The following is a 13,621-nucleotide window of genomic DNA, read 5'->3' as shown; positions in this document are numbered from 1 at the left end:
AGGTGTTGGTGTTCCCTATGACTTTGGAATCAACCCATTTAATTTGGAAGAAGCAGTTATCTCCCATTTCCATGAAGTGATGGGGGGCACAGCCAAGAACTATGTTTGTTATTGCCCCCAACTTAGGAAAGTCCTCTTAGAAATGAGATTGCTCTCTTCTTTAATAACTTTCCAAACAATGGTTCAAATAGCATTATTAGTTAAAAAATAAAAGTACCATTATTATTTAGTATGCTGATTTAATTGAATGGAGTAAAGTAAATCAAAAGCCATTACTCAATATTACCATAAAAATAATAATATATTTCCTGATTGTTACATTGCATTTCCTAATGCAATAAAATAATCAATACAAAACATTTCTTAATACTAGTACAATCATAATATAATCAATGAACTAGTAATAACTACTACTACTACTACTCCTCAGCACAACATACATTTTAAGAAGATACTTGCATGATACCTGGGATGTTGGCAGTAACCCATATCAATCATCAGAGCCAGTCAATGATATTTTTGTGATACAATTTTAAATGTTCAGTTGACTGAGTTTCATTTTTAATAAATAAAAGTTTATAACAACAACAATAATCCTGTAAAAAGAAGCATTTAAGAGCCTTTTTAAAATGAAAGAAATTGGACTCCAAAGGCAATTGAAGGGGAAGTCAATTCCAGAGTTAGATAGGGAAAATATTAAACCGTGAGGAGGCCATTTATGAAAAGTTAATCAACCTTAACTACATAATCCAGGCAAATGCACAGAATATGAATTGTAATCAATTTATTTAAACAACTGAGTGTTTATACAGTTTATACTGATAGCAAAGTTCCAATCAATATAGGAAATGATGAAAAAAGAAGAGATGTACGTTGGAAAGATACAGGATGATATGAGTCAGATTATTGCAGAGGTGAACCAATAGATGGAGATCAAAATCAAAAAGACCTACAAGTATTATACTGGTACTAATCCAAGTAATATACCACCAAGGCATGAATTTACCCCATAGCCATTTCTGAAGGATCAATAAATTCTCTGAATGTATTCATATGAATGAATTCTATGTATATTCAAGAGTAAAAGGTTACAAATTCTTGTAGTTTTATCACTGACGGGTTTACAGTAAGTTTTTCATTTATAAGAATTCCTAAACCAAGGTGCCAGATAGGACATCTGCAAATGACCGTGTTGAAAAACAAAAGAAACAATGGAAGGTGAAAGAGAAGGATTATCAGGATGAAAAACAAAAATTCAGCCTTTTCCAGATTTAATTCGAGTTACTGAGAATTCATCCAATTGGATGGATGGAATATATATATATATATATATATATATATATATATATATATATATATATATATATATATATATATATACATACACACATACATACACACACACACATACACATACATACACATACACATACATACATACATTTTTTTTCTTAAGTTTTTGCGGGTACTCACATGTATGGCATTCAGCTTTGTTCGGGTATTTTCCCACGTCATTGTAGTTGTGCTTTTAAAGTTGTAGCAATATATATATATATGTGTGTGTGTGTGTGTGTGTGTGTGTGTGTATATATATATATATATATATATATATATATATATATATATATATATATATAGAGAGAGAGAGAGAGAGAGAGAGAGAGAGAGAGAGAGGAAGACCAGACCAACAATAAAGGCAGAGTTCTTCTGGAGAATATATTGGAATAATCAGTTATTGCTATTGCTGCTGGTAATGGTTATTATTGTTACTTAATCTTTATTAACTGGGTTAGAGATGAAGGGTTCATCAGTTTTAAATTTAATCTAATTTAATAATATTATCAAGGCAGTCAGTGGTCCAATATGTTAATTTCTTTGAAATTTTTATGGATGAAATATTAACACAGATGTTTGTTTTAATAGTTGTGGAATAGTTATAAACCAGCATGAGTCCTTGTAAGATTCAGCAGTACAATGGCAATTAATAAATAATAAAATAATAAAGCATAAAGGATGCTGATTAACTAGGAAGAATGCAGAGAAGAGCAATAAAAATTATGAAGGACTCAGAGGCCAAATCCTATGAAGAATGATTAAAAGAACTGTGCACGGTTAACCTTAAAGAAGAGAAGACTAAGGGGAGACATGCCAGCAGCCTTCCAATACCTGAAAAGTTATCACAAAGAAGAGGGTGTGGATTTATTCTCTATAAATGCCCAAAGATAGCACAAGAATCAATGGGTGAAGGTTTTACAGAAGGGGTGTCCAGTTTTGATAACTTTTAAGACTTGTAGATTTTAGCTGTGTTCCCCAGTAGATCTCTTAATAAATCTTAGCTTAGCTTGACTTGGTGGTGAATTCTGAAAGCTAAAGTTCACAAATCTTAACGTTGCCAATCTTGAACACCTCTGTTTTACAGAGAAAGATCCAAACTTGAAATGAGGAATTTCCTGACCTTGAATTCTATTAAGTCATATAACAGCCTCTCTCCTGGACTTGTGGGGACTCCATCACTGGAAATTTTCAAAGAAAGGTTGGTCAGATATTTCTCGGGCAAGATCTGAGGACTGTCATAATGGGCAGGGATTTGTACTCAAAAACCTCCAAGGACTTTTTCCAATTCTGTAATCATTGTACAGTAGGCTATGACACTTAAACAATTATCTGAAGGGCTCATCTATTGATATATATGAATTCTTGTACGGCCAAAAAAGTTAGTTTAATTTTTCACTCCTTTCTTATTCATAAAGAGTATGTTACATTTTAATGCTTTAATTATATAATTTATATGTATGACTAGAGGTGTTTGTGCTTTTTCTTCTCTTTTTGCATATTCGGTAAAAACTTACAAATTAAATCTAATGGACATTTAAGTAATATAACATATTCATAACAGGTTCATTGTAATAAACAGTGATTGATGGAATATCTATTTTTTCTTTGGGGGAATAATTAGTAAGCCCTTTTTATGGGGAAGCAGCTGGAGAATTGGATTGTGCAAATCTAAGATATTTTTTCTGGCCTCCAGGAATTCTCATTCACAAGCCTGTTTTCTGTTGCAAACCTTTCGTTCTACGATTATTCCAATGGAATCTATATGGAAGTGAGTATTTGAGGTCCCCTAGTGGAACGAGCTTCCCAAGCCTTAAGCATGCACCCCCCATCCCAAGTTTCTCTTAAATAAGCTCTGACAAAGTGAAAAATCCCCCAGGTGTCCTGCTGATAACAGGGAAGTTATTAGTTTTCATTCATGGTGTCCAAACTAAAGTAAAACATCCACACAGGCGATCATACATAATAATGGACTAGATAAAGTCCATTTTTCTTGGGCTTTCTGAAAGCAATCCTTGGGTGTTAAAGCAGGTCTCTTAATAAATATCTTATCTCCTCCCCACAGAGGCCCGGCTGCAGATAAACAGACATCCATTACTGTATCTTTAATAATAACTCGAATTTCCATCAGGGCCCTTCAAAAAGGCTCCCCCTTTTAAAGGCCTCTTTGAGTGGAAGGCATTGAATCTTGGGAATGGAGAAAAACACGGAGACACAAATGTTTCCTACCCCTGCCCCCAACTCCATAGACCCATCTCTAGGACTGTTGAATTCACTTCTCTTCACCTTCCACCACTGTCAATACATGTACTTTCTTCTGCTTTCTGCAAAAGCTTCAAAATTATGTGAGATTGTTTCTTCTAATATTACTCTTAGAGCTTGATTTTAAAAATTCCTGAAACTTATTTTCAGGAAGCAGTTGCTACTGTACTTTCCCTGCTATACAGTTTTTGGAAACAGACAAAACGATAGTCAAAAACATGGATATTAGCATGGAGTTTTCACAAGAATCCCCACATCCCATAAAAAGACTGCATTGCAAATGAAAGTCTTCACTTCCATAGCTTTGGGTGAAATTTTTACCTCTCCGTACATAATTTACAAGCTCTTGGATTCCCTTCATGTCCCCACATTTCTCAACTCTAGACCAGCTGTTGTTGGCTGCTTTTGTTCTCAGCTTTTGCCCACTGTTCAGTTTGCCTTAGACAGATCCAATAATTGTTACATTTTCTTCTTCATTTGTTTTACTTGCAGTCAAAATGGGATTTACTAAACCCCCTTTCATGTTTTTTGAAATGCAGCGTTACCCAGGAATATAACAATGTCATATGAGCACATAATATAATCATGAGGCACACAATACATAACTGCAGGAAAAAGAGCAGATGTGGAAAAAGTCAACTAGTTTTGACAGCAAAAACCATTTGTGTACACCACAGCTTATGTCATACTTGTCTGTTTCTTCAGTGTAGCATGCAGTGGTTCCAGCCATGTTCTTTTCTTCCTGAATATTGTATTTATTGTTTAAGGAATAAAATTTTGTTTGATTGTCAGCTCCAAGCATTCTGACCTGCACATTAGAATTGTTCGTATTTTTCTCATGCATGGTAATAAGATAAGCAAACATTTGTTTTAATCAATCTCAGTTTGATCCAGATAATTAGCCAGCCTAAAAAATCTATGGGTTATCTACAGTAAGGCAACTTTTTAGTGGCCAAAGGGCATACTTAGCATTAGTGAGGGGATGGAATACTGCTAAATGAATATCATACCTTCCTTGTGAATAGGGCTGGTTGGGGGGCAATTTTTAAGTGTGTTCCACCTCCAAATGACACAAAAATATGCAGTTAGTTTTCAGCAAAGATGGGTGGATTCCAAGGGCCACAAAAAAATGGAATCAGTACTGTCTTTGGACCATAGTTTAGCTACTTCTATCTAGAATGAAGGAAGCTGTTCCAGAAACTCTACCGCTAATCCACCAACTGAATCCTACAGTTGGTACTCACTATGATTACACTGATCTAGATTCAAAGAGACATATGTGATATGAAGCACATGTGAATGCACTTGTTGTACTTGGCAGGACCTCCTCAAAGCAAATATATCTAGTTCTGGGATCACATGACATCATCACATGCCCAACATTTACAACTTCATTAAGGAATTGTTGACTGGTACAACATGCATGCCTATGTACATTGCAAATTACCTTTTCCCTATTGAATCCAGATTGGACACAACCCAGACTCCAAATCAATCAAGAGGAACAGGATTACTTACGATGCCACGTGGCCGATCAGTTTAGGTCATGCGATATATAAAAAGACAGGTAAAGGCAAATGAAAATTGTTGTCATAAATAAAAACTTGTCATAATAAAAATAATTGAGACAACTGCATTATTCCGCACAACTAAACAGATTTGTATTCATTATAATGGAATTAAGGGCAAATTGAGAAAGAGAAAAAAAAATGCAAGGAACATAAGCATGGTTAAAATAAAACAATCAATTGGGAATTACTTTTAACACCAGTCCAGAAAGGAGGGAATAGTTCCTGAAAGGAGGGAATAGTTACAGTCTGGTGCTGTAAAATATACAGTATATATTATTTGTTTAAATGGATGTATTTATTGCTGTGACTTGCAGCTAAATTGAATTTATTAAATATATTGCTGTGGTTATATATTTTTTACCATTTAATTTACGAAGAATGCAAAGGTTCGGTCTAGAGGGCCCAGGGGAAATCTAGGAAACACTGAGCAAAATCCATGAAATTCAATGTAGCACACTAATCATGGTGGCATTATAGTATTAATTGCTATAATGTTATACTTCTAATCCTATCTTATACATTATAGCACGTAATTTCATTGTGAGAGAGGTGGGGGAAGGGGCGGGAAAAGGAATTAAATTTGGCTCAGTCGTGTAACTTAATAGAGTAGTTTGACTGTACATTCTCAGGACTGTGAGGTTAATGTCACACAGTACAATCCACCAAGGGATCCTACAAGGACAAACAACTTCTGACACCCATGTAGAAATAGGGACGTTAGCTTCTTTGCTTTTTCAAGAGGTACCCAGGCCACGTAAACGATAATTAGAATTCATTGTAAAGATGATTTATCAAGTCCATCATTGTGTTTGAAAAGGCGAGGTCACCCATGAATGCTGATGAAATTTCCCAAGATTCGATCCCTAAGGGTTTTCTACATCTGCTGTCCTCTGAGGTTGGGGAAAATATCCCCCAGGCAAGCTTCTTCTTAATGTCAGACAGAAAAAAGGTAAGCGTTTTGTCCAAGATAATGTTTTTCTTCCTTTCTCTACCTGACACAATCAGATCTTAAAATAACCTGATAATAGGAAACATCCTTGTGGAATTTTTTCATTGACAGTCGCAAAAGCAACCAGCATTCCCTCATAATCTATGAGGGGTAGTTGCTGCTGAGAAAAATCTGAGAAGAGGCATCCCCTCCATTGACTAAGTCATTTCACCAGTATGTTATAATCAATTAATTGTCAATCAAGATGAAGACACAACTTCTCCTCCTCCTTCTCCATCTAATGCGACACATTGATGTTTGCAGAAGTCTTTAAGGACCATATAAAGAAGGGTTGCATTAATAAGGTAATGCTCCTACTCAGGGCTCAGTGATATTTTTTTGCTGTTAAGGGCAATCTTTCCTTGAAATTATTCTATGGGGAAACCACATATAAGTGGCACTGAGTGAGCAGACAGGGCCAATTTTTGCACATTCTTTATCCTCTTTTTTTTCTTCCAGATGCCCTGTTCTGTCTGTATTTGCTTCTTTTCTTATAGTGGACTAGGATAGAATATTCTTGCAGAAGTCCGAATTATTTGGAGACACTTTTAAAATTGGGCCAAGGGCCTCTGGTTACCCAGCAATAACCTAACAAAATGATAGTTCAATCTGACATAGCCTCAAGCAGATTATTAGGTGGGTTTTTGACTCTATTTTGAAGTTATTAATATCAGACATGCTTTTTGCTCTCTTTAATATCTAGGTCACATTTCTGAACTATTGCAACATCATTACATTTTTGGTCTCCTAGCAATAGCAATAGCACTTAGACTTGTATACCACTTCACAGTGCTTTACAGTCGTCTCTAAGCAGTTTACAGAGTCAGCCTATTGCCCCCAACAATCTGGGTCCTCGTTTTATCGACCTTGCAAGGATGAAAGGCTGCGTCAACCTTGTGCCAGTCAGGATCGCGCTCCTGGAGTGAGCTGTGAATTAGTCTGCAATACTGCATTCTAACCACTGCGCCACCACAGCTCTTACCGGAAGAAAATCCCATTGAAATCAATGGAAATAATTTCTGAAAGTTTTGTATAGATTTGTCACTATAACAAGTCTTAAGTTTGACTCAAGTTTTCTCACTGCATGGAGAGATTTAACAGATTAACAGAGTTGGAAACAATCTTGTAGGTCATCTAGTCCAACCTCCCACCCAAGAGGAGACCCTACACCATTTCTGACAAATGGCAGTCCAATCTCTTCTTGAAAGTCTCAAGTTTGATTTTCACTTCCACTAAAAGTTCACAGAGATGCCTTTGTCCAATCACCATCATATGCTTCAGACATCTGTTTGTACAGGGATGATAATGGTCGTGAAGACCTCTCTCTCTCTCTCTCTCTCTCTCTCTGTGTGTGTGTGTGTGTGTGTGTGTGTGTGTGTATCTGTGAATGCAAGTCCCATAAGTTTTCTTGGCATCATTTCCAGAAGTGATTTGCCATTGCCTTCTTTCTCGTGCTGACTGATCCAGAGTCACCCAACTGTCTTTGTCCTGAAGGTAGTACTAGAACTCACAATCTCCTGGTTGCCTTAACCACTACATCAACTTGAAAGCCTGCTTTACAGAATTATTGTAAAGATTACTAATGCTTTGGTTGCATTTGCATATTGTTCTATAAATGCTACTGATTATTATTACTATTGACACCATAGTACAACTGAAAACTAATCCATAGTTGTCCGAGAATAAATTCCACTTAATTCAATCTGACATAATTGATTAGACATGCATAGGATTTTGCACAGTAAACTAATTTCTGTTTAATGAAGTATGGAAAATATAAAGTAATACTAACTTACTTTTATAGGAAAAATGCAAGAGTGCATAAATCTTAGGGATAGAAAGAAACCTGTTATAAATGTAATCATTTCAGGCAGAAATAAACAATAATGCAATCTTTAATATACATTGATCGACATAGGTTTGCTGCATTTGGGGTCAGCATGTATAATTTCGGGTTGGTCAATATGTGTTTAATGTGCAAAAATGGTATTTAATTATTTGAGATGAGTAAAATGCTTGCATTTGTAATCAGCTGAACATAGTTATTCTTGGTGAAGAATTCCACTTAATAGAAAGGTACTATATTATCTTATCTCTTCGATAATCCAGTTATTAACTGGGCTTTCCAGAAACACTTAGAAATATTAAATGTTGCTTTTGCTCATATAGCAAGAATGAGGCTAGAGAAAACTGCATGAAAATGAAAATCTAAGAGTCCAAACAAGCTTAATCATTGTTAAAAGGAAGAATGTAAAAGGAAGCATAGGTTGCAATAGCGAAGCAATGAACATCTTTTTTTAAAAATGCAATATGAAAAAAGAGGTTTTTATCTGACTTAAGATTCTACAATAAAACACCTGTAAAATATTCCTAATGTTAGTTTTTCTATAACTTGGAGTTCATTGAAACGTCAGAATATAAAAATACTCCTCTTTGTGAATCCATCTCTTCTAGGACATTCCCATTCAGTTCAACCATTTCATTCCATTTTTCTGTTTCTATCCCCTAAACATTGTTCAGCATTTTCTATCCCTTAAGTATAGTCAATCCACACTGAACTATTGTGGGTTGGGGTGTAAATGTTATCCCTACTGTCTTTTGTTAATTTAGAACCAGGTTTAGTGCTGTTTTTGAATGGTTTCAGCAAGAGCAATGAGAAATGGAATAATATTGAATAGTAGGCAGAAAATAATAGGTCTCAGAAGAATGCTATACAGGTAGTCCTCAACTTATGACCACAATTAACCCCCAAATTTATGTTGCTAAGTGAGAAATTTGTTAAGTGAATTTTGCCCCATTTTACAACTTTCCCTTGCCATATTGGTTAAGTGAATCACTGCAGCTGTTAAATTAGTAACACGGTTGTTAAGTGAATCTGGTGTCCCCATGACTTTGCTTGTCAAAAGGTCACAAAAGGGCATCACATGACCTTGGGACACTACAACTGTCATAAATGTGAGTCAGTTTTCAAGCATCCAAATGTAAATCACGTGGCCATGGAGATGCTGCAACAGCCATAAGCATGAGGCAAAGAGGGGGTGGGGGGTGGGGAGAGTCTAATCCTTAAAGAGATTTGTGAAACACAACAGCAGGAACCTGAGATCCCAGTGGAAGAGATGGGGATGTGACTTACTTCAATTTTACTGCCCAGAAATATTTATAGCTGCCAAAATAATCTGGCTATCCATGAGAATGTTCATTTTGTCTAGGGGCAGTGGCTGGTGCTTGTGACTCAACTCAGGCAGCACAATGCTTTTAGTTCATTCTTAAAGGAAAATGGGCAATATTGTCTTAGCACCAGGAGATCCTGGGCTCCAAGTGCATGCATACCGTGTGAAAGAGAGACACTTTTACAGCCTATATATGACGAACAATTTGAGATAGGAAAAAAAAAACCTAAAGGTCTGTAGGAAGAAATATCCTTCTGGGTTCGGTTCCAAGTGGGGGAAAAGACACTGGAAATATGGAGGCTGTTTGGAAAGATGGTTTAATGGTGGACAGGACCACATGCCTGGGAGCTCCTGAGTGAAAAAAAGGGAAGAGATGATGACAGCCCCTGGGTTTTAGGTCCTCTGTTGGGATTTGAATTTGAACTTGTATTCTGATTGGTTGTCAGACTCCTATCGGGCCATGCAGGGGCAACTCTGTAGGCTGTCCTGAGTCCCAGGCTTGGTTGAGCCTTGCTGAATGTTGATGCAATGAAAGGGCTTTGGGATTCCTATTATGGGTCTGTCTGAAGGAGGTAGATCTTCGTTATGTAGAATAGACTGGCCCAGGTCTTAATGGCCCAATAGCAAAGGTAAGGGGGCTGAGTTTCTGCCTCTCTGAGTTTCTACTTCTCTTTTAGGAGAAATATTCTGTCTTTTTAATATATCCAAAATATTTCACTTATCTAGGAGAGGGGTGGGTTTTAACTTCCAACATGTCCTTCCCAAAATAAGTTTTAAATGTGCATATCTGAATTATATATCCACAGTAATGTTAGTTTTACTCCAGAAAACTTGCTGGCTGGAGAATTCTACTAGTTGAACTCCATGCATTGTTCCCAAGGTAGAGAAATACTGGGCTAGGGAAATAGAGGAAGTCCAGACGGAAGGGGAAGAATCTGTAGGCTTCATGCTTTAACTGCATTTCGTTGCACAGAGAGAAATTCCTCAAGAAAGGCAAGTGGCTGTTGGGTAATGGAAAAGACAAAGACTATTCATGCTAGGAACATCAAAGCATGGGAGGGGGAGGGGAAACCCCAGATTAGATACTACATGTCTGAGATATGCATCAAAATCAGCAGGAAGTCTAATCCTCAGTTCCAACTCCGTTCCCCAAAGATGTAGATTGTTTCTGACAATTAGACGCCAATGCCTATCAGCAGTAAGTAAGACTCTGATTTTGGTCCAGGCATATTGAAATGTGAATTTGAGTAGATTCTCCTCAGCTCTCAAGTCTTGGACAACTAATTGAAAAATCCTTACTGCAGACAGTTGTTGAAGGTCGGGGGGGGGCGGGGGAGCACCTGACATGTTCCTAATGAAAGACAGTTGCTGGCAATCATTTGCTCAGTTGTCCATAGCTGGGAGGCAGTAGGGTTCCCTGCACAGAAGCTTTTCTAATTTCCATTCTAATTTGCAAGTCATAAAAAGAGAAGCCATTTGTGATACGGGAGCTTCCATTTAATTTCTTGTCACCCTAATCATGCCAGTTTAACCCTCACTTGCTTGCTTGATTGCTTTGCATGCTCAGTTGATCCATTGCCTTCTCCTGAAAATGTAGCACATTCTCAACTGAGGCATCAGATATTAATACTTCCTCTTTGCAGTTTAAGAAAAAGAAAACAAAAATGCTTCAGCCTCAATTATTTCTGAACAGCTTGGTTGTGAGTTGCAATCTAGAACCAGTGTGCAAGAAAAACAAAGGGCCTAATCCATATTCAGACTCTTGAAATTGCTTTATCCACAACTATAGCAGTAATGTGAAAACTGATTTGATATTAACCGTATTTGGACCCATAACTTCTAGGCAATGTTAAACTTGTCAAAATATTAAATTTGAAGGATATTCTGCCAGACAAATTTTACCATTAAATACATTGGCCAGAATTCATTTATTTGCTCATATGATAAATACAGTATAACCTATACATTTAAGATAAACAACCCAAATAAAACTTATGATTTAGAAATATCAGAATGGCAACTAAATAGTGTAGTGTACCAATTTACAATTGTTTAGATTGGACGATCAGCCTTTCAGAGTTGAAAACTTTATAAAAGATGTAAAGCCAAGTGAATTTCCTCTGAAAATCCAAAATTCTTAGGATAAATACAAAAAGGACTCACTTCTCATACCCATCGCTGCTCATGAAATAGCAGTGCTGTATAGCATGAGCTGGATGCCATTCTTAAATCTTGGGCAGGCTTATGTAGCAGAAGATAGTTTTCGATGAAAATATTTTACAGCTACATACAACAACTGGAGAAATATTTGGCAGGCAATTCAGAAGGCCAGAATATAAAACCCAATTTCATACATGCTACTAAATATTGCTTCACAAACGCATGTCAGAATATACATATAAGTGTACAGAGAACAATTGATATGTTCTGATTATTTCATTTACCTTCTTCTGGTATAAATGGAAGTTACCCAATTTTGTCCACATAAATTAATCACAAAGTGAATGTCATACCTAATGGAGAATTCACTATAGCTCCCTCTAATTTAACAGTGCCCATCACACAATTGTCAAATAGCCAGGCAAGCAGTCAAATATTTGTTTATGGGTAGCCAATTTAATCTAGTGGTTAAGGCACCAGGCTAGAAACCAGGAGACTGTGAGTTCTAGTTCAGCCTTAAGCATAAAACTAGCTGGATGACTTTCGGTCAAGCACTCTCAACTTGCAGAGTTGCTGTGGGGAAACTACTAAGAGGAAGGAGCATTAGATATGTCTGCTGTCTTGAATTGTTTATTATTTCATTATTTATTATATTTTTTTATCCCAGCTTTATTACTTTATAAATAACTCAAGGAGGCAAATATAATACTCCTTCCTCCTTCCATTTTCCCCATAATAACAGCCCTATGAGATGGATTGGAGTGAAAGAGAGTGAGGGGTCCAAAGTCAATCAGCTGATTTCTGGACACCAGGTGAGACTAGAATTCACTCTCTCCTTGTTTCTTATAAATGATTTTTAAAACATAGTTACTTTGTCAGAAACTATGCCTATCTATATCTCGAGAGTCTAAATATGTGTGTAAGAAGGCTCTTGCTATATAACCAGACCATGTTAATGAAGAAAACTATCTGTTGTAAGCATGTGCAGAGGAATCTGTAATGTGATAATAGGATAATCAACTTTTCTAAGGAAGTTGTGGGAGCGTAGTTTTTTATGCATGTATATAAAATAAAGCAATTATCACTAAGAAATGAAGAAGGAAGTTAAGAGCATGTTGAAGAGCTGCCCCCTACTGGCTGCTATTGGCAGTTAGAGTCAAGGCTCCTAACTAAGGCGTTGAAGAATTTTTAGGACTTTGGAGAGCTCCATGAGTTTCTGTGTAGTCTTTGGACCTGCTGTTCTGGACAAAGCTGGTCGCATTATCAGCTGAACGATTAATGATATTAATAGTCTTCAACTCTATAACCCAGAGGGACCAGAATTACCACAGCCAATTAAACCTTCATATTATGTGCAGAGGTGATTATCTACAAAACCTGCAGACCGAGAAGATGGATAACAGCAAAGTTTATGCTAAAAATTTGAAATTTTGACACTTCTCTTCTCTCCCCGCCCCCCATTCCAACAATGTATGTATAAGAACATGTATCCTTTAACAAGAACTGCATTTTTCTGTGCTTGATAATTATCCCACCAGAATAAACGTTGCACTTGCTCACTAGAAAAGTCCAATGAATTTCAATAAGTCTCTTTCATGAACTTGATTTTCTGAGGAATGGCACTTTGTTACTTTTTACTTTCTTCTGAAGCTAAAACCACATTTTTACTGGCACTTATGCAGTGATGAGCTTCATAAATTAGTTGGATCTTCACTCATTCTAGCACTCATATCTGCTTTTAGATTACTGTATAAGGAGCAACTCCCTCCCTTTAGATCAGCCATCCTTCTTCAAAGGAACAAATGAAAGTGATTTCAATAGGCAGGTAGTTGGCACATTACTAATCTAAATAAAGGAGCTTTAGATCTCAGATTAGCCAATTGGTTTGTTGGGTTCTTACAGCACACTAATTCATATATCATTTAATTGTAGTTTATCAAATCAGTCCAATAGTCTGGGTTCACAAAAACACTGAAATCAAAAGTTAATAATACAGACTGGGTTACATAATGTGTTGAGCATGAAACAACCAATCACATTTTAGTCTGGCCTGTTGAATGAACCCAGCCAATTATTTGGCTTCCCTGCACATTTCTTCTTGATCCTCAAACGTCAGTGCAAACATCATCAAACTTTAG

General features: G+C 36.6%; 1 protein-coding gene across 1 annotated transcript in view; it reads left to right on the top strand.

Annotated features, from left to right (window-relative positions):
* Positions 1 to 13,621, top strand: part of XRCC3 (X-ray repair cross complementing 3) — a 624,633-nt gene that overhangs the window by 304,892 nt on the left and 306,120 nt on the right. The gene's annotated exons all lie outside the window — the stretch shown is intronic.

Source organism: Pseudonaja textilis, chromosome 1, assembly GCF_049901715.1.
Source record: "Pseudonaja textilis isolate UNSWEBS1 chromosome 1, rPseTex1.2, whole genome shotgun sequence".
Classification (NCBI taxonomy): Eukaryota; Metazoa; Chordata; class Lepidosauria; order Squamata; family Elapidae; genus Pseudonaja; species Pseudonaja textilis.
This window is presented reverse-complemented; position numbering and strand designations above follow the sequence as displayed.